Source organism: Neopsephotus bourkii, unplaced genomic scaffold, assembly GCF_033783945.1.
Source record: "Neopsephotus bourkii isolate Nb327-2 ecotype Australia unplaced genomic scaffold, CSIRO-AGI_Nbou_v1 NB_1686, whole genome shotgun sequence".
Taxonomy (NCBI): Eukaryota; Metazoa; Chordata; class Aves; order Psittaciformes; family Psittacidae; genus Neopsephotus; species Neopsephotus bourkii.
In genome coordinates, this window is record NW_026902160.1 from 114,180 (window position 1) to 136,145 (window position 21,966).

The window sequence follows — 21,966 nt, forward strand, 5'->3', positions numbered from 1 at the left end:
TATATCTTACCATAACTTCCTCAGCTTATCACTTATTTGAGAGCATGCATGTTTTCACAAAATCGTAGTAATGTGTTTCTCTTGTTTCTGTTGTTAAAGATTATCAGAGTAGTGTCTTGGGTAATTTCATTTTCTGATCTGTGGTGTAATGACCACTCTGCCCCTGTCTGCTTGTCCCTTGTTCACTATGGGCACTGAGATTTTATATACAAACAATTGTTTCCTTTTTTTTTGATGAATGCTTTTCCATCTGTTTTATCAGTCTTCTGGCTTCTTCCCACTTGTAGGCTCCTTAAAACATAATCTGACAAGTCATTATGTGCATTAATGGTGATTGTATTTCAGTAACAGAGTAATTGGTCAAAAGTAATTTACTTTGACAGACCTTGGCATTTAAAGCTCTGGCTCTGTCCAGTCTCATGTGCAAACATACCCTTCTACACCTGCTGTTAAGCTTCATCCCTCTTCACTGTCAAGCCAGCTTCACCCTCCCAGCTGCCCAGTGCATCAGATGCATGTCTCCGCTCCTGGTACATTGTCTCTGCAGTGACCACACAAAGGAGATCTCTGAGGCTTCTACATTGTCCTGTCTTAATGACTCCACTTTGGGGGAAGGAAACAGCTGCCTGCATTATCTGTGCCATGGAAAGTAGACCTGAGCCACAGTGGGAGGCTGGAGGAATAAAGAGGCAGCCCAAATCCAGATGCCTCTCTGCTGCAGGCACAATATACCCAAGCTTCAGCCTTGATTCATCTCAACAGAAGCAAATACAGAGCTCCTCTTCTTGACAAGAAAAGGAAAGTGTACCAGCAAAGGAAGAATGATTTTTCTTAAGATTTCTTATTTCTTTGCAGCATGCCTCCATATATAGAGTGCTGGTGTACCTGTGTCTCCAGCTAGGTCCAGTGAAGCAAGAGTCTCTTGGTGATCATACAGTTACACATATACAGCCATAGCGTGTACGCAAAGGAGCTGTGAACTGATGTTTTGCCAGAGAGAGTAATTTCTTAACTTCAAGTGTGCATTGCAGTCCTAATAACGTTTCACTGTATTTCATGATAGTAATCAAGTACCTGAAAACAAAAAAGCACTCTGGTAAGATTATTTTGCACGTATACACATTCATGATGAGGCATGCATGACGTCTGTAAGGTCAACAGGAGGGTAAACTGCCAAGTTAAATGACTCGCTGAAAGCAATACAGTACATCACTGTTAGAGCATGGAGCATCCCATTCTTGTCCATGGGATCCTTTTTGTCCTCAAACCAAAGACCCATTTAAATATGGACTAAATAATTTTGTAACAGTAGTGAAGCACAGAAGTTGCTCATGTATGAAGCTAATGACGTCGATGTGTGTTAGTATGAGCTAATCATTATTCCTAAGAAAGGGTTTCCAGTCATGAAAAGGCACTTTTCCTCCTTAGTTTTATTTCACTTGGAACAAAAGATTATTTTTTTTAATGCAAACTTTACCTTGCTACCTTTATAGTATAGAGTATGATAGTATGGAAAAAAGGTTTCTCATTATTTCCTGCAAAGCACTTTTTTGCCTTGATCACATGAAGGTCTTTCAGCCAATTATCTCTCAATATTTAGTGTTTCATTCTGCTGCTCTGGTTCTTAGACCAAGTGTAATTTGAAGCTTCTTAGGTTCATGTGTTTGCCAGCAGTGCAAGTGTAATGTGAAGCTGGAATTCAGCCTAATGAATACAGCATTCTCTGTGTTTTTCAGTGCTAGAAAATGAATTTGAGCCATGAGGCATGGTGGAGAGGAAGATCAGTTCATTGTCATTTAAGAATCATTAATCTGATAAAAATGCTTCCCTTCTTCTAGCTGATGTCTTTTTGAAGTGTTGCTGGGTTTTAAGTGTCAAAACCAAATGATGCAGGTGAACCATACTCCTGCGTTATTTCTGCAAGCCGTGTATTTCTCAATTACAGCTTTTGAACCAAAACAAATACAGAGCACCTCCGGGACAGGCAGCCCTGAGGCTAACCTCTGCTCTTGACCATGAGGTTTCCAAACCTTTGTGGTGAAGGCTAGTACAGCTAATGATGCACAAATGGTATCCCACTAACAATTTCCACACCTCATTTGTCTTCCCTGACATGCTTAAAATACCAGCATCCCTCAACCACAGTCTGGTTGTGGTGAGTTAACCTTGCAATAGCTCTAGCCAGCTTGGTAATTCCAGCGCACTATTCATGTGTAGCTTGCTCATCTCAACAGGGGCATTCCTGTGCATGGCTCCATGCTGACAGTGGGTGTCTGTCTTTGTTCCTGTCTAGAAGGATTTTCATCTGTGTGTTGAGCCCAGCTCCATGAAGCTGCTGATAAAAATTCCTGTTGACTTTAGTAGGGTTTGGCATTCCCCAATTGTTCTTTCCTTCATGCCTACATTCAGCATGTGTTCAGCTCTGGTTTCACACTCAGCTTTCTTCTCTAGCCCTTCCACCTCTACTCTTATCTCCTTAAAATTGCACTTTCTGCAGCCTTCAGAGGGGTTATTTTGTGGTTTCCTGGAGAGTCTAAGCTTGCGTCTGTCTTGCTTGTCAGTCCTTTTTTCCTGTGAGGCTGGGCCTCATAGGAAACTAACCAAACCACAGCAACAGAATTAGCATATATACCCCCTCCCCAAAACTGTCTGAAAGATCACATAGGTAGCAATTTCACAGCCCTAAGAATTTTACTGCTTTGCAGTAGGAATGCACACTCTGAGTAGGAAATCCCAAGATGTTCCGCTGTCTCTGCCTCAAAGGGCCAGCTCTCATTAGGTGCATACCAATTCCTCTTGGGGTTTTGGAAAGGGGTTTTTTGCTGGAGTGAGGAGGAGGAACACCACTTACGCCCTCATCAGAGTGGATTTCAGAGCAGGAGTTTTATCAGGTTGTGTGTGTGCTGGAAAGGTCACATGTCGAGGTCATGCTGGATTTTGAATAGAGTGGGTGAAAATTCAGGCCTATCTGGAACTGTTTTGAAATTGCCATTTGTTGTCTACCGTCATGATCCTTTCCTGATGGCTCTTCTTTTTAACAAAGATGTAAGCTCACTTAGCATTAGTACAGAATCAGGGACTCCTTCACTTACACTAGTGATGTCCTGGTTTTGGAGTGTTGTGTTCTCTGTTCGTCTTTGTCCTTCACAAGATTTTATTTTTGGGTGGCTTTTTCCTGCTAAAAAGTTAATGCTACCTTCAGGCATTCTTTAACATGCTCTGTCTCATTTCAGGTAATGCTGTTATACTGGCTAGTAATGTACTAAGCGCAAACAAAAGATGACTGAAAATCTCCTTCTCAGTAATGGTGCGTTCCATATTTCATTGAACTCTTTAGGTTTAAATCCTACTTTTTGAGAGAGATGTGTATCACTGCTGTTAAATTATGACTCTCCACGAAATCAGGAGAAATAAAATTCTGTGTGTTCCCTGTGCTGTAGCAATCACTTTTCCAGGCAGTTAAAGGATGGTAATCACTTATTAGCTTCATTTTATGGTACAAGGAATCATTTGAACAGAACCCCACAGAGGTAACTTAGGAAGTTAGCACGAAATCAGAATTGGAACTTGTAATTTATATTGAAAATCTTGACCCTGTTTTTTCCAGGAGTTAATGAACACCTGAAGGTGTTCCTGCTTCTCTCTCACATCCAGGATTATTCATACAGAAATTACAACATCCTCACAGAACAATAACATAACTTTTTCTGATAATAAAGTGTGGGTTTGCACGACCCTCCAGCTCATCCATTGGAAACTCTCTTCCTGTGCTGTTCCTTTTGTTTAATTTGGTCTTCTCAGAATTCTCAAGTTGATCTTAATTTTTCCAACTTTCCTCCCATTTGTCCAACTTTCACAGCTCATTGGCTGGACTAATTCACCTCTGTTTTATTGTCAAGATTTGTAACAACTTAGGGGAAGGCCAAGTTCTGCTTCTATTGTTGGCTGACCACATAAAAAATTACTTTTTTCAGCCTTCTAAAATTAGTATTTATTTCCTTTAATACATAATACCTTTCTTATCTCTATACTGCACTTCTTGTAGCATGCTGAATAAATCATATTTGCAATAAGGGCTGGGGTTTTTTCCTCTTCTCCACTGTCTTCAGTATCTTCTCTGTGTTTGTTCAGACCTTCCTTGAAGCACATCTTTTTATCTCTTGTTCCAGGAGATGGGAAAGAAGCTGTGTGGTTATGGCATGGCTGCCCTTTCCTACCCATGCCCTTCTGGTGCTTGTTGCAGGCAGAATCCCAGATGAGGTGGTTATTTGCTTTGCCTTCACAGGTCAGTACGGAGCAGTAATAAGTGCTGACTTGGAGAACCCTTTTCAGCCTTCACATCTTGAGGACTGGGGCAGGTTTGGTGGTGGTCCTTTTCTACACACAGTGACTGCTGCCTCCCTTCTCCCTTGTTTCACCATCACTGTAGGTCATGCATGTGTCACACTTGCTTTGTGGTCTCCACCACAGTTATCAGTCAGCATCTTCCAAAAGCTCCAAAGTCATGTCCTCTCTTCTGCTTGCAAGGAAAAAGACCAAAACCAGTTTGATTTAACACTTAGGGGGCAAAGAAGCCTAAGTGCTATGATGCATTTAAGAAGAGATAGCACATTACCTTTCCTATTTTTATCTCCCTCATCCATCCCCTTGAATTTTTTCAGGGTTGATGGTTGTTACCATGTCCGTCTGTCTTGGAATAGCAGCTCATGACAGTGAAAAGGAAACAATTTAGAAGTATAAAGAGTATCCTGGGGCAAGAGAAGGAAGAGACTTGTGTGGGGCAAAGGTTATTTGATGTACTGAACATGACAGCTTCAGCACTGAAGCCTTCACACCTCTGTTGCTGGGGCTCAGAAAGATGATCTGAAGATGATCTCGGAAAGATGATCTGAAGCTTGTTCTTGGTTTGTGGCTCATACCATGAACTTGTTCATGGTAACACCTGAAGCCCATTCAACAGTTCATATCTCTGCTGTGTGTGGTCCTGCATTTTTGGACAAGCAGTCCCTTGGTCACGGAGCAGGAACAAGCAGCACCAGAAACCTGTTCAGGAGGGGTGACGCAACCCCCGTGACCATATGATATGGCAGACTGGCTGCATGACTGAGAGATAACGTATGGCACACGGCAGCTCTGACCACAGGTACATAATTCAGTCACTGGATGGGGAGACGGGGGAAAACCCAGAAGAATTTTAAAACCTGCTTGAAAAAAGAAGAAAGCCCTTGGCTCTCTGGCTGCACATTGAACCAGAAAAAACCTGCACACGTAACACTGCAAGTAACAGCCATAAAAGAGGCCACACTGTGAGATGAAAGATTTCTTTTACTTCTTTTGACGTGAAGTGCCAGTGATGAAAACTGCCGGAGGATGTCGCAGTCAATGACTTAAGGGTGGAATTTCCACATTGCTTCTGGGTCCTCTTAGTTATGCAGAGTGACGCCAGCCCTTTAGGGTTAGTTGGATGCTGATGGTTTTGTAACAGCCTGTAATGCACAGGGACTTTATTTTGGACATAAGCACTCCTATCTCAGGAGTAGATTTGAGTGATGTTTCTGTGTTCCTGTCCAGGAAACGTGAGCAGTCCTCTTCTGTTCCTGTATGGTCAGAAGAGGCTGGGGAGAGGAAAGGGCTTAGTTAGCTCTCTGAATGAATGAAAGAATGAAATGAATGAAAGAATGAAATGAATGAAAGAATGAAATGAATGAAAGAATGAAATGAATGAATGATGTTGGGCCTGCAACACCACATTGCCTGATGTGTTTAGAGATGCTCTCCGGAGCACTTCTAGAGATGGACTTTATATTCCAGGAGCAAAGAGCTGTGTATGACTGTTTGCTGTTCAAAGTGGTGCTGCTGTGATTTGGCTCCCAATTGCTCTGAGCAGACATGAGCTGAGCTGCCCAGTAGTAGGTAGCAGGGTAGCAGCACAAGCAGGTGACATTTCTGCACCAAGGTTCATGTGGCTGGTAGGTTGCGTTAAGGGTCGTAACTTCAAGACTCACTCCTGCTCTTCTGCTGCATTATGCAGATATGTATAAAGTTGGTTAAATGAGGGAGTAGGCAAAAAAAGTAGTTTTCCTCAACCCTAATTTTAGGATTTCAGTTCCTGATGTTAGCAGTAGTTTCACCACATCAGGCCTGAGATAGGTCACCTTATTTTAAATTACTTTTAAGTCCTCCACTTCTAGGAGGACTTTTAACCTATTTATTTCAAGTATAAAATACATCCCTCCTTAATATAAAGGCATTATGGTGTTGCAGTGACTAATGGGACTAATGCTGCTGTTTCATTCCCAGCATGGTTTTAAAACCCCATGTCAAATAAAAGTTTAGCTAGACATGGTGTGAGTGTTCCCTATTGCAGCATGTTTTTGTGGCATGGGAAGTTTGAAAACAGTGTACTAGGAACAGTTTGTAGCTGTGGCAGTAAATGTTTTTCTGGCTGTCAGCCCAGGTTTCATGATAAATCTGTGCGTTGCTGTGTGCATGCACTTGCCCCGGTCATGGCTGCTTGCAAAACTTGGTTGGATAATTTAAAGTGAAGTGTCTGTTATGGTTTCCCAGGCAGCTGTGCTGCCAGTACACTGGCTCTAAGAAGTGAGCTTCTCTGCTTCCTGTGCCATGCCCTGGGGCGCTGCAGTGAGTGCTGTTGAGCGGTGAAATCGGGGAATTTCAGTGAGCAGGAGGAGGAAGTGAACGTTCTGTCCTCCTGTGTGGTCGCGGTCAAAAGTACCCGGGTAAAACTGGAGGGGTGAGAGGGAGCACATTCAGAGAACTGTGGGAAGTGACACCTTTTGTCAAGCAAATAGATGCAAAATCCCTGGATTTTCAAAAGTAAAAAGCTCCAGCGGTGGAGTTTTGTCAACGTAACACAGCCATGGTGTCTGTGTGCCTTCTGGTTAAAGGTAACTGTGAAGCAAATGCCATATTACACGGCTAGCAGGTGGTTAACCAAAGGGAATTTCACTTTGCTGCAGAGATGGGAAACCACAATACGTGTGTCTTCCTCCAGGTTATTCAGTGGGCATTCAAAGAAAAAATCCTGGGGGTGGAGGATGTGGGGGAAGAGAGTAAAGATTTCAAGTTTAGGTTCCTCTAGTCCATTCAAAGACTCTGTAACAGTTCTGTTGGGTGGGTGAAGAGGGATATGTTGTGCCACAGATACCTTTAAGAGCTCCCCTGTCTTTTGTTAATGGTATGAAGATGTGTATTTCCAAGTGCGTTCATCAAATGATGCATTTATAGTAAGGCCATTAAAATGGTTTCCTCAGAAAGGTCCCTTTTAAAAGCAGCAATGGGAAATGAGAGGTTTTTGATTCCTTGCTTTGTGCTGATATTACCAGAAAACACTTACTTGAGTGTTCTTACTGGGTGGCAAACACTAAGGAAAATGTTGTTTGTTCTGCTGAACAGACTAGCTGAAGGTGGCCTGCAAATAAAGAAAATCTAACGTGATGGTTTAGGTTTTAGTTGGCTTTTTTGTTTGGTTTGGTTTTTCCTTTTGATAAGTAATAGAATTCTTGGAGGGATTTTAAGGGGAAGAGGCAAGGTAGATGAATGGTTAGACACTATTTCTGCTTGCTTTGTACCATAGGGATGTCTGTCCTTTCAGTTGGATTGCTCCCTGGACTTGCCCTTTTTGGTTGGGTAAAGAGGTATCTGGATTCTGAAGAGCATTACTCTTCATTAGGGACTGTAGTGATAGGACAAGGGGTAACAGGTTCAAACTTAAACAGGGGAAGTTTAGATTGGGTAAAAGGAGGAAATTCTTTCCTGTTAGGGTGGTGAGGCACTGGAATGGGTTGCCCAGGGAGCTTGTAAATGCTCTAGTGTTCAAGGCCAGGTTGGACAAGGCCTTGGGTGATATGGTTTAGTGCGAGGTGTCCCTGCCCATGGCAGGGGGGTTGGAACTTGATGATCTTAAGGTCCTTTCCAACCCTAACTATTCTATGATTCTATGATTACACAATACCTGACGTCTAGTAATTTCAGTATGTCCTTCCAAGTAGTTATGCTGTACTGGTGTTACATGTGCACCAGCAGGTAATTTACAGTCACTAAAATGAATTGCATCATCTGATTTATTATCTATCATATGTCTATGATATCAGATATTCAGAGACAGCTAGAATGAACAGGACTAAAATTATTATACAAACCCTCTGATCAAGATGGACTTTCTGTAGGAATCTCCCAGAAACAAGAAGAGGTACAGAGCTTTGTTCCTTTTCTCTACATGTTAGTACAAGAATATGAAAACTGCAGTCCTTGATAGTCTAGGATTAGCCTCTGACAGAGGACAGTAATATGGTGATGACTGTGTATTTGCTCTTTTTCTAATCTTACTTCCCTGAGGTTTCCCTGTTGGCTTTCATCAGCTAGTGATTTAGGGACTTCCTGAGTCAGATGCTGCATCCACACTTGCTTAAAAGCTGAGACCTTCTTCCTTTAGTTCATCTGATCATTTTTGAAACCATTTATCCTTTTGTCATCCAAAACATCCCATGACAGAGAGTTCCTAAATCTGATACTTTTTTTTTTATGCAGTAACTTTTTTGTTTGGGGTTTGTTTTTTTTCCCACTTGATACTGAACGCTTGCATTATGGAAACCAGCAAGTACTAATCCTCCATTCACCACATTATTTGTTCATGATTTTATAAACCTCAGACATAAGTCACCTCTATTCCTACTTCAGAAGTTTGAGCTTATTTAATATTTCATTATGAGAAGCCTTTCTGTATCTATCTGATTCATCTTCTGTATATTTTGTATGTTTTCTGCAGCTCATATTTATTAGAAGATGACCCAAGCTGTACAGTGGTGATGAGAAATAGATTTCTGAGTTACCACAGTGCCTTTGGTTTCTCTCTCTAATTCACAGCTCTTTTTTGACTTTGTCCTGGCACCTCATCGCTGCCCTGCCATGTTCAGGGAACTTAGAACTAACCTTGAAATGGCAAAGGACGTAATGTTTCCATGTTTCCTGAATGACTCTCAAAAGATACGCTGCCTGTAAGCACTCATTCAGTCCATCTGTGAAAGGACGTGCCAATATACATCAGTTAAAACATGTATTTGTGATTTTTACGAAAGCTGACTTGCTAGAGGAAGAGAAGGTGGCTTTATGTTAAATTATAGTCATTGGTCCTCTCCAAGTTCCATACTTGTTTTCCTCCATTCCTCTCTTCCTCTCCCAAATGACACAGCTCTCAGAAATGGAAAGGAAAATCTTTCCTAAAACTGTTTTGGTTCCTTTTCTGGTTCTGAAGGAAAACACCTAAACCATGCTTCAGAATACCAGTTAATTCCCAGAACTACAAAAGCAAATCCAATCACTTTCTTCTTTTGATTATAAGAACAGGAGCTCAGAAGAAAACAGGAAGCTGATCCTAGCAGTTTGATCTATACTGCATGTGAGGAACTGGGTTTCAAAAGTCTTCCCAAACTCAGACTTAAGGGATGGAAAGTGCAGTGGTTTTGCAGAAATTGAGGAATTTTGTCATTGGTTTTCATGGTTTGAAGTACTTTTGGTTTTATGGGGAAAGTAGAAGCATAAAGAAACTTTAAATGTCAATGATATGTGAAGATCCATTGTTGATTGTACAAAAGCTTTAAGCATCGAGTCTCTTCTATATAATCAAGTGTACTGGAAAGGTCCAAATGTATCTTAAGAAATGTAGTTGTTCAGGAAAGCCCTGAGAGGTAATATGAAAAAATTACTGCAGTACTATTGTTGAAGCCTTTAGTGAGCTTTTTAAAGACTATTAATGAGTCCTGCGAGACACTTACTCTGCAGCTGTTGATCTTTTTGGAAAAACTGGAGGAAAAACTTAACTAATTTTTCAGCTTTACAAGTAAGTCCAATCCTGGGGTCCTGCTGCCCAGGGAGATGGGATAAGCTGCATTTATTATGTAGAAAAGGATAAAATGATATTTCATACCAAGCTGGGGTAGAGGGTTAGCTGCTTTATCCAAGGTACTATTTGGTCTAATGAAGGATACCATCTTTCTACAAGCCTTTATCCTGAAATTACAAGCACATCAAAGATGACATCAGACCTTTGTCTAGTGTTTAGCTTCCATTTTTCCAGGACTGTTACCTTCCAGCCCTTCTGCTGTGTGTTTGTGTGGAGTTATATTCTATTTGGACTGCGATGCAAAGCCAGCATTAAATATGCATTGTGTTTTCTTCTGATCCACTTCATTTTTATACTTTTCCGGGATGATTTTGCCTGGCATTCCTCTTCTCATTATCAGGCAAAATTGCCTTTTTTTTTCCCCTCTGCCTTTTATTTTGATCCCCAGGCTCTTTTATTTACTTTTCTAAGCCCTAGCAAGTATTTTCCCTTATAGCAGAAGAGACAGCCCTGCAGCAGATGGTCCTAGGTACATGATACCTCTGCTTAAAAAAGTCCTGCAAAGTCCTACACGTGGGTCAGAGCAATCCCAGGCACAGCTACAGGCTGGGCAGAGAAGAGATTCAGAGCAGGCCTGTGGAGAAGGACTTGGGGGTGTTGGTCAATGAGAAACTTAAGATGAGCCAGCTTAAGTGTGCGCTCACAGCCCAGAAAGCCAACTGTATCCTGGGCTGCATCAAAAGGAACGTGACCAGCAGGTCGAAGGAGGTGATCCTGCCCCTCTACTCTGCTCTCGTGAGACCTCACTTGGAGTATTGTGTGCAGTTCTGGTGACCTCATCATGAAAAGGACATGGAACTGTTGGAACAAATCCAGAGGAGGCCACGAGGATGATCAGGGGACTGGAGCACCTCCCATATGAAGATCGGCTGAGAAAGTTGGGGCTGTTCAGCCTGGAGAAGAGAAGGCTGCGTGGAGACCTCAGAGCAGCCTTCCAGTATCTGAAGGGGGCTTATAAGGATGCTGGGGAGGGACACTTCATTAGGGACTGTAGTAATAGGACAAGGGGTAATGGGTTAAAACTTAAACAGGAAGTTTAGATTAGATATAAGGAAGAAGTTCTTTGCTGTAAGGGTGGTGAGGCACTGGAATGGGTTGCTCAGGGAAGCTGTGAATGCTCCATCCCTGGCAGTGTTCAAGGCCAGGTTGGACAGAGCCTTGGGTGCCATGGTTTAGTGGTTAGTGTGAGGTGTCCCTGCCCATGGCAGGGGTGTTGGAACTTAATGATCTTAAGGTCCTTTCCAACCCTAACTATTCTATGATTCTATGAAAAAGAGCACCCAGCTGCAGCCAGAGAGACCTTCCCTTAGCTGAAAAGTAGCTATAGCAGTTTTGTATGCAGCCCACTGTCTCTGCCCTGCTCCAACAGCCACTCTCCATCTGTGCAGGGAAGCAGTAGGTGCAGCCATACCTGCAGTTCTCACCTGCAGTGCAGAAGGCAGGATTGCTTTCTTAGTGTTTCTAATGCATCAGGGCTTCTATTCATCATCATCTGATACATAAATTCACTGCTTTTTTTATGCTTTTTCTGCAGCAATGCTGGACACTCCTTTAGCAACACCAAACTGGACAAGTCAGGGTTACGGGGATCTCTGTAGCCGGCCTCAATTCTTGTTCTGCCGTTGTAGACCTGCTTGCATCCTGCTGTGTGCTTGCTGCCCACTTTACCCACACTATGGTTGGTGAAACCCCATCACTGCTCTGCTGGAGGCTGCAGCAAGCTCCTGCTCTGTGCCCTTCCCACCCATTGCAGGCACTGAGCAGTGGAGGCTTCTTGGAGTCATACTTTGATGTTAAGTCACTCCATTCTCAGCAGTGTTTTAAGGCAGCTGTAGGAGCTTTAACCACTACAAGTCTGTTACTAAGATCAGGACTGTCCTGCTGCTGTGAGGCTGAGATCTAGAAAGAGGAGCCTGAGAAACCGGATCCAGGCACTTAAAAATCCAGAAGCTCTGTGTTACAGATGGGGGTAATACAGGGAGTGTACTCTTCTGTGTTTGTTTTGGTTTGTTTTTCCCCCTCCTAGTCTCTAATTGTTTTGCATTAGTCACTGGTGCTGATTAAAGACCACCCCAGATGAAATCTATTAAGGTGACTCCATTACCACTGTGTCAAGGAACAGGAAGGTATAATCTGATAGACGAATGCAATCGTTGAGTCTGACCCTACCTACACAGTAGTGTCTGTATGCCAGTTACCCCTAAGGAGGTGGTGGTTAGTGGAAGGGTTTCTGCAGGAGCCAAGAAAAATGAACAAAAGGTTAAGCTTGGAAGGGTGGAGAAGGGAAGAGGTGGGTGCAAAGAGGAACAGAAGAGCTGGCAAAGGGGATTCAACTTCTTGTAAACATACAGCTTCATGAAAACACGACTTGGATCTGTGTTGCTGAAGGTTTTAGAGGCTGGAAGAACAAAATATCTTTTATAATTTCTCTAGTCCTGACTAATGACATTGCGAGGCAGAATTTTTGTCTGTATTTGATCTCCTTGGATTCCTTGGAAGAAGTGTGCAAATGCTGCTGCTCCTAGACATACACTTTGCAGAACATGGAACAAAGTCGTTTCCAAATCGCTGTGTTGGAAGAATCAGAAAAAACAGGATGAGGTGAGAGAATTGAAAATAGCAGGCCTTAAAGATACTTGGGAGGTTTTGAAAAGCTGGTTTTGGTGTTGGAGAAAGCTGATTTGACAGAACCAAAACTTTTATTGCAAGTTAACCACAGCTTAACTGGGGAGATGCAGAAAGAGCGAGCCCCTGTGAACCAGAAAACTGAGGTGAAGAGTGGCTGATTTGCAGGTCAGAAGAGTCATGGTCAGGTCTCCATCAGGGCAGTTTGCCTGAGCCCCTGTCAGTCTCTGCATATGGAAAAACTTCATCAGGACAGAATGCTCTTGCATCTCTGAACAACCTGTCACTTAGAGCATTACCCTGCAACAGGAAAGGTTCTTGCTCTACCACAGGTGCAGATGGTCATATAAGCATGATTTAATCAAATATACACTCTTCTGTTATATGCATACATGGATTTTGGAGATTCTTTGTAGGCAGTGTAGTCAGCAGCTGTGGGAGGAGGTACGCAGCATCGTTTCTCTGCAGTTTGTTGCACAAGTGTACTGCATGATACACATCATGTATGAGAAGGGCAGGATGGCAGGAGCTGGCTGCTAGTGCATGTGGTCCTCAAGGTCAAGTTAAGTGCTGTTGAGGGAAGGAGGGAGGAATTGCTCCATCCCTACTAATGCCTCTGCTGGGCCTGGAGATGCTCCCACAGAGCAGGTTAGTGCTACCAGCTGGCAGAGAGGTTGCAGCAGGCTCCACAGGCTGCAAAGACTCCTTGTTAGGAGGGAAATACAGAGCACTGTGGCTGAAAAAGCGGGTAAACTTTTTGTAGGGACCAAGCAGATACTGCATGGAGTTTTCTAATCAGGGAAACTGAAATTTGCTGGACTGAAAGACTGGAAGGCAAGCTGTGTGGTTTCCTTGCCTTGTGCAAGGATGTAGCCTAACTCCCCTCAATCTTCTACTCTGTAGTCATATTTTATAGTCTTTTGTTAAAGTCCTGTGGTATTTTGTCTGATTTCTTCTGTTTCTCTTGATGTACAGTTTCAAAGCAAGGTGCAGTTCTTCACCTGCACTTTATTGACACCACATGGAGCAGGGAGATTTCTTCACATCCAGCTGACAGCTCTCTCCTGCTTATCCTCTGCACTTTGAGTCTGGCTTATTTGCAGCAGCCTGTGACCCAATGCAGCTGCTGAACCTTTTTGAGGAATTGTTCTGTTAGTGATTCCTCATCACATATTTGTGCAATTCACTGACCTCAAACTGTGTAACTTTGCATTTGTCCTGGCTGAATTGCCAGTGTTTTCCAAACTACCATTTTGGTTTGCCAGAGGCCATTCTGAATCCTTCCACCAATGTGCTGGCACCTTCTTCTCATTTGGGGATCTGCATGTGTGTTTAATACAGGTTTGCTCTCCTATCCCCCAAGTAGCAAAGGAAATATCTGCTTGTTAGGTCCAAGGCTCATCTTTTTACATTCTCCCAGACTGATTTTTGTACCCCTTGAGATGATGTTTTTTCATAGTTTGTTTATTGCAATGTCATGTGAAAATGGCATTGGAACTCTCTCATGGTATCTACTGGGGTGTTTTTTTCTGTACGCAAGAGCTGTTACCCTGAAAAAGGAGGAAACAATCAGTATGGCCATAAGTAGCAGCCAGCGTGGATTTGTCTAGAATAAATCACCTCCTGGCTGTCAGGTAGGCACTTATAAATCATCTGCTTCTTCCTTCAAGGGGGGATTGAATTTGGTTTTATTTTAAAGACGTTTGTCCTTTCTGGGCTTCTGGAGTTTCATCCAGGAGAGACTGAGGGTCTGGGAATTCAAAAACTTCAGCTGATTTTTTTAATTATAAACTTTGTGGTGATCAGCATCAGCACAGTCACTTTGAAAAAATTTATCCCAAGAAATCCCACGTTTAAGTTCATGCTCCTTTGTTATGACTTGTGTTGTGCTAACCACTCTGTTACAGCTGGCTTGTCTAATGACAGCAGGAATTGTGCATGTCTTTCATCAGATTTCAGGCCTTTTTTTCTCAGTTACAGTCCAACTCCTTCCTTTGTCTTCCTCTTTCAGTTTAATACCAGGGTCCTAACTGTGGTGTGCACACAGGTGAGATTCAGAACGACATGTTGAACGACATGTTTGGTATAATTGTGTGTATATTCACTAAGATCAGAAATTCAGTAACATCAGTAGTGAGTGATGCCTTTTTCTCACTGTAGTACCAGCAATTCAGATTCTGGCTTACAAAGCAACCAAAGTGGTGTTTGCTTGGTTTTGCACTAGTTCTTCAGTAGATGTAAGTCAACATCTCAGGCCACCTTCACACAGCCTAGGAAAGTGCAGAGGTTGCAGGTCATGTTCGTAATGCATTCACAAACTCATGGGAGAGTTTCCAGAACAACTGCTTAGTTTAGTCAACCCCACTGTTTCCTCACCTTTATGAGCAATGGAGCTGCATCAGCATTGTAATACAGAGGAGGGAATACCACAGGTACTGACAATAAGTGTGAGGGACTTTTATGTTATTGCCTGCTGTTTTGCACATGGTCTGTTATGATTCATCATATTCCCAAAATGGGAGCGCTGTTACAAAGAGAGCGATTTGGAAATCTCATCTTTTTGAGCCATGAAGAAATCAGTCATAACAAAAGAATGGAAACAGCTGATGTACCCCACGCTGACCGTAAAACTAGCTACAGAACAATTCACTGCATGGGCTGTGAAGTCAGGAAAGAAGGGATAACTCTGATCAGTATCCAACCAGGAGAGGGTCTAATGTATGCATAATGATACCATGCCATCAGGATTTTAACTTGCTGTGATGTAGTAGGCCTATTTATAAAACAGGTACCTGAACTAATCCTTCCAGGTTCTCAAGGCACTCTCACATTCTACCAGTCTGTTAGCTGAGTTTTGAAAACAAGCGTGTGCATTTGAATTGAGGAATTTCTAGTCTGCCAAAAATGTGGAAGTTCTCTTTCCTTTCTCTTCACCTTTCAACCCTGCCAGCAATGGACTGTGTTGTCTTTCTTATAAACACTTCAAGAAGTGTTTGTTTTGGAAGCCATGCCAGTGTGCTGTTTTTCTGAATATTCAGCACTGGTTCCTTTCTGTCTAGTGTTTTAGCTGAGGTTTTAGGTATCTCCTCCATAGGCAGAGCATTGCCAGTAGGTTGAGGGAAGTGATTGTTCCCCTCTCCTCAGCACTGGTGGTGGGACACATCTTGAATAGTGAGTCTGGTTCTCTCCAGTACAAGAGACATGGATATAAAGGAGAGAGTCCAGCAAAGGGCCACAAGGATGATTCAGGCCTTGGAGCATCTGTCAAACAAGGAGAGGTGACAGCTGGGGCTGGAGAAGAGAAGGCTCATGGGGACCTTCCCAATGTGTATAAATACCTGATGTGGGGCAGTACAGAAGATGGATCCAGACTTTTCTCAGTGGTGTCCAGTGACAGGATAAGAGGCAATGGGCGCAAGCCGAAATGCATGAAATTCCACTTAAACATAACCAAAAACTTCTCTACTGTGAGGTTGCTGAACCCAGGAAGAAGTTGCATAGAGAGGTTGTGGACTCTTCATCCTTGGAGATGGTCAAAGCCTGACTGGCCACAGCCCCAGGCAGCCTGCTGTAGCTGACCCTGCTTTGAGGATGGGCAGGTTGGACTAGATGATCTTCAGACCTTCCTCTCCCCAGGCTGAACTATTCAGTTGTTTTCATGAAGTTGCCATTGATTGAGAGTCATAAATTTGATTTAGTTAAATAATTCATGCCTAGACCTGCTGTCTTCATTCACAAGTTCCAGTAAGTTTCTTCTTGTTTTTCCTTTAGGTACTGGCTCCATGCCCATGTCCCTTTCTGTGACATTTAATTCCTGTCTTGCATGCATACAGAAATTTCCAGTATTGATTTAATGACTGCCTAAATGCTATTCCACTGTTTATTTCCTTAAAATCCCTTCCTTCATGGTCAGTCTTGGCTTCCAAATCAGTAACCTTTTACAGTCTTTTGTTGTGTTTATATTATCTGCTTTCATATTTGACCTCTCACTTGCAAAGAGCTGGAGTGGAAATTCCAAATGCCAGACACACAAACACAAGTTGACATTTTCTGAACCTGTAGTCTACAGCTCTTGCTTCAAAGAGATTCCACCCTTCCAAATGTGAAGGATCCTGCAATGCTTACACTGGGATCTGAGTTCATTACCTGCCTCAGCTGTCAGCCTCTTGTGTAGATCAGACTCACTTGACTCATGAGCAATTGCATCAGTAGTTGGGAGTAACTGCACCAGTATAAACAACTGTGTAGCTACAGGTTTTACTGGTTTGGTGCACTGAAGAGCTGAAGGACTGTTTCAGGTTGTGTTGCTACTACAAGTGGGGTTGGGGATGCTGGAGACTTGCTCATTGTTCTATAGCTGGTATTTTTTAGTTATATAACTTTAACAGGTTTGGTGCATTGTTTGCTTTTTAAATGCACTTAAAAAGTGCATGATTGTTTGTAATCATTTAAGTACATAACCCCCCAAATGTGGACACAGCCTTAAACTACAACAGTGCATCAGGTCTCAGAGTTAGCCTCTTTGACCTGGGCATGTCAAATCAGTGACTGCCTACACGTGTGGGTTAATGCAACTTGCTAGCCCTTGCATAAAACAACTGAGACAACTCAGGGAGAGGCATTCACAGGTTTGTCCTATTGAAATGATGTCAAAGCAGTTGCACTGTTCACACAAAGCTCTTTCTGGTTTGTGTTATCGTCATCTCTAGAACTGCAGGGATGCCCCTGTATTGTGCAGGGTGTCACAGAGCTGAAGTGAGTCACAACTGTCTTCCTCAAGCTGAAAGCTGCATGGAGGAGACTGGAGCTTGACTTTTGAAGTCCACTCAAACATCAGCTACTTCAAGCCTATAACAGTATTAACACCAGCTTGTAGACAAACTGCTCAAAGGTTCAGAAGAATCACTTAAGTACACAAGCCAAGCTTCTTACTTACAGATACTGGGGTCCTTTTCTGTAGATGCTGGGGACATTGTGTGGCCCTCTGGTTAAGGAAGCAACTTAAGAGATGAATTTTGTGAAAATCTCTTACAAGTTATTATCTGTTCTCACTATTTGTTTTTGCACTATTGCAGCAAAACAGAAATACTTGCAAGTATTTCTTTTATATCTGTAGTGCAGGCATCTCTCATATATATATATGCACAGGCATCCTTTTGGGGCTTGAATCAAAATCATTCAGTTGCTCAGAGTCTAAAAGAGGTCCAGCTATACATTTTGGTGACTGCAGATGGTTTACAGCTGCTGGGAACACAAAGACACAACCTGACTCCAGAGGAGAGTAGAAGGTGGCACTCTCCTGCCTTTCCAGGCTGCAAGAGTGGTTTTTATTGCTCAAGTATTTCCCAACCTTGTCACTGCCCAGTGTGTGTAACAACTTGATAGTAAAGCATGCAAGAGAGTACAGCAGAGAGGAGAGTGTCCTCATGCTGTTTTGCAACACTGCACATTTGAAGTTCCTCAGCTGTGCTAAGAGGAAGTTGTTATTGAGTTTTGCTGCCATTTAAGGAAGGTTAAAGCTCCAGTAAACTTTCTCTGAGGCGTCACCTGGGAACCACAGAGGTACAAATTCATATTTGCCCACTGCCTGTTGAAGATGCCACCACGGTGAAGGTTAGGACAAGGTGAGCGCAAACCCTGATTTGAGGAGCAAGGCAAGAACAGTGCAGTCTGCACTGCACAGGAGCTACACTTCTCAGCACGCACTGTTCTAACCCCCCAGGGGTTATTGTCAGGAGTTGAAGGCTTTGATATTTCATAGGAGGGGGTGTAATGCCTTGTGACCGGTGTGCGTAGGTGCAAGCAAACCAAGCCTCAGAACAGTTCACAAAGTAAGTTGTTGCCCATTCTTTGGGTGACGGTGATGAGGTTGTGCTGATAGGAATCAACCACTAGTTTAGCACTCAAATGAGGACTGGTTTTGATGAAGGGCAGAGAGGCCCCTTATCACAGCAGCCAAAATCAAAGGAAGATCCCTATTCCTCTGGAGTTGTCTGGTTCCAATCTGCCAGCTATTGCTGGGGTTGGCACAAGAGAAAGCTCCATCCTTTGTCCTTGGGAAGGTGAGAATAGAATTTGCAGAAGGTGGAGCAGGTGCTTAATGCTGAGGTCAGAAGAGGAGCTGAGACCCACTAGATTAGATCTGCATCACTGAGGGCAAGTTCAGATGGTGGGAAAGAGAAGGATGCCCTTTTGAACTGCACTTAGCTGTAGTGAGCATGAGTCACTTCACATCCCACCAGTCCCCCTTTCTCTTGATAATGTTGTTCCTCAGGTGTCTGTGGACCTTTGCATGCCTCCCTGGATGCTCAAGCTTCTCTGAGATGTGGTGGTCATGACCAGCACGAGGGCTGAATCCTGTGTGGGTGTCTGAGCTCCTTTCTTGACTCCTTTCCCCCTCAAATGAGCTGGTATGGGGCCCAGATGGTGGGTGCAGGTGGCTGGTTCACGCACACTACAGCTGGCAGTGAGACTTGCAGGGCCACAGCTGGAGGGGACCACAGCTTGGCACCTTGTCCTCTACACCAGCAAGGCACTGTTCCCTTGGTGCAGGCACCTGCCTTAGCAGAGAAGGTCCAGAGAAGCCCAGATTGCAGTGGAGCAGGACATGAAGCTGTGAAACCCTCTGTCCTTTTTGGCCATGCCACTTGGGGTTGTGCAGGGGAGGTTTGGGATGTGGCTGGAGGAAGTCTGGCTGCAGCAAGAACCAAGCAGCTCAGAAAGGCATGTGAGTGTGCTAGTGCTGGTCGAAGAACTGACAGGTCAGACACCAGGCCTGCCTGGTAATGTGTGTCCCTCCTGTAAAAATTGCCTGTGATACTTGTGTGTAACCAAGAAGGTGCCTGTTGGCAGTTAAAAAACCCAACAAGCCAGCACAAATGCTTCTTGTATGAAGCAAATTTGACAAAGAGATTGGGTGAGTGCTAATTTTCTTTTTGAGAAATTAGAGTGTGAAAGCCTTGGGCAAGGTGAGTCCATGACACCAAGGAAACAGATGTCAACAACAGCAACCAGATCTGCCCTGCTCATGGGTGCTCAGCCCATCCATCATACAGCTCTGCAGAAGGCTGTAGTGCTGGAGGGATGGCCCAGGGAAGGATGGTGAGGAACCAAGTGTAGTTAAGCCAAGTACACACTTCAAATGGGGTTTTTTTTGGTGCCTTCTAGAAATAAGCAGTCTCATAACCCACCATCTGGTTCAGTGTTATCCACAGCAGAGCACCATGTGCTATGAAAGGGAGGCTACCAGCCATTATCAACACCACACACTCAGTGAAGAGTTCTGCACCAACAGCTTCTTACCCGTACATGTAAAAAGAGGAGGGAAAAGTGGATGTATTAAAGAGAAAGGGGAAGGATGCACTGGGCAGCAGTGGGAATGGAGACACACAAGTGCTGTGCTGCTTGGGGTGGTTGGTGCCTTTCAGCAGCCCCTATGTAAGCAGTTACTGCAGCACCTTGTGCATCCCCACCAGACCTTGCAGGAGCTCTGTCCCCCAGCTAGGGCAGCCTGCAGCAGGGGACACTTAAGTGAGGCTGCTGGGCTGGTGCTCAGCCATTAGCAAGTGAATTGAGGCATCAGCTGAACAGGCAGGAGTGCTTAAACTGATACCTTGACCCTCTGCTGAGGTCCTGCTGCATGGACTGAGTACCTTGTAAGTACTTCCTATGCTTTAGGTTTTAACTGAGGCTCCCCTCCTCCCTGCAGCTGACAGCTACTGGAGCACGGTACTAGGAAATATTAGTACAGCATACTTTGAATTCACATAGATTTTGTAGAAAAAGAGTTCCCTTTTTTTAGAATGAGAACACTGTTGTTCTGAGTACAGCCGTGTGGCATCTTGTTTGGAATTTCCCTTGCTTTCTATATATACACATGCAGCAAAGCCACAGGAAATGGAAGTTTAAAAAAATAACCATAGAGCATAGGTATCTGCTACTTGAACAAGTTTTATTCTTGTAGTCAGTTTTATTATTAGTGAGCAGTTAACCTCGATGTGATGTCCTAAATCACTGGAGGAAGAAGCAGGCATGGCCTGAAAAAGTTGTGGAAGACCTGAGAAGCCTTTTTTGGCCTTAACACTCACTGCTCATGCTACAGAAGCCAGCATTACTGATCTCCTCTCTTAGGGCTTTTTGGGGTAGGGACCAGCTTCTGAGGCTTCTCCCAGTTGTATTTTCTGGGATGCAGTGAGTCAGTCTCGCCTACAGCTGCTGCTGTGATCGTGTGCTAAGGGCCTCCATTCTAATTAAATCCAGGAGTAATGAGAACCAGTAGTTAGAGGATAGATGATCTGAATCCCTTGTTGTTGGTGAGACAGCTGCTTAGGAGGTCTGAGCTTGTCCAGGGTCTGAACTGAGGCTGGTTTGGAGAGCAAACCTGAGGGAAGCTCACTTAGGGAGGTATTTCAGAAGGGATGGACTAATCATGAAGGTAACTGGACAAATACATCTTGGCAGCTCTTAATGCGCCAAGACACATTCCTGCAAGACCCAGAAGAGACAGTTACCTTGCTTCTACCCCCCAGCCTCCTTGGTCCTACAGTGGTACCTCTGTCTGTCTTCTAGTATTGGCATGCCTCTCCAGAACATCAGCAGCTAGAGATTTACTGAAGCCCAAGCAGGGGTTTACTTTGCCTGATAATGGGGTTCATTTATCCTGGATGCTTTTTGTCTCCAATACAGCACATAAGGAACTGAGTGCTATACAGTCACATCACTTTACGGTTTCTGGAGTCTCTTGTTGCTGCAGCTCTGCAGGTGATGCGTGCTTCAGTGAACTAGTGTTGTACAAATGGATAATGAAAGTTCATAAAGTTTATGCTATTGAAGTTCCTTTCATTTTATGCAGTTACTTTCTTATTTGCATGTTTTTATTGCTTTCTTTTAGGAAAGAAGATGGGTTGCTGTTTCCATTTAACCAAAAAAACACATACACTAGTTGGATGGCCATTCAAGTGGCAAAGAAGACCAGTGGGAGGCCAGAAGGAGCCTTCCTTAATCTAAAGGGTTTAAAAATGCTGGGAACTTGTGGCTGCTTTCACTTCAGTAATGGGGCAGTGGAGCTGACAGGTTTTATGCCGTCTGCTCTGCAAGCTGTGGATTGTGAATGTAGGTGGTTATGCTTGCTTGGGGGATGCCTTGATGTGTGTGCTTTGCCTGCTGAGGAGAGGGCAAGTAAAGATTTTCTAGTGTTTACCCAAGAGATCTACCAGTGACTTCAGTGTAAAAGTCAGAGCACTGGGTAACAGACAAGTTTTCATAGGAGGATAGGTTATGCCCTATAATCTTAAACAAAAATTTGCCTGTAAGACACCCATAGATCTTTGCAGTGTGTGTAACTGGGTTCTTGGTTAAGCCAAAACAAGAAAAAAATAGGTAAGGCTTTTTAGCAGCCCCAAAAAACTCAGTAGGAAATG

The 21,966-nt window shown here is 43.6% G+C and overlaps 1 long non-coding RNA gene across 2 annotated transcripts in view; it reads left to right on the plus strand.

Moving 5' to 3' along the window:
* The window catches only part of LOC133224523 (uncharacterized), a 32,084-nt gene that overhangs the window by 8,244 nt on the left and 1,874 nt on the right, over nucleotides 1-21,966 (plus strand). Inside the window, exons 1-2 of one of the 2 annotated variants that reach the window (XR_009728869.1) lie at nucleotides 21,321-21,487; nucleotides 21,539-21,658. This is a non-coding gene — a long non-coding RNA (uncharacterized LOC133224523). Of the gene's footprint in view, nucleotides 1-21,320; nucleotides 21,659-21,966 lie in introns of those variants that run through there. The other variant, XR_009728868.1, reaches the window with a different exon arrangement.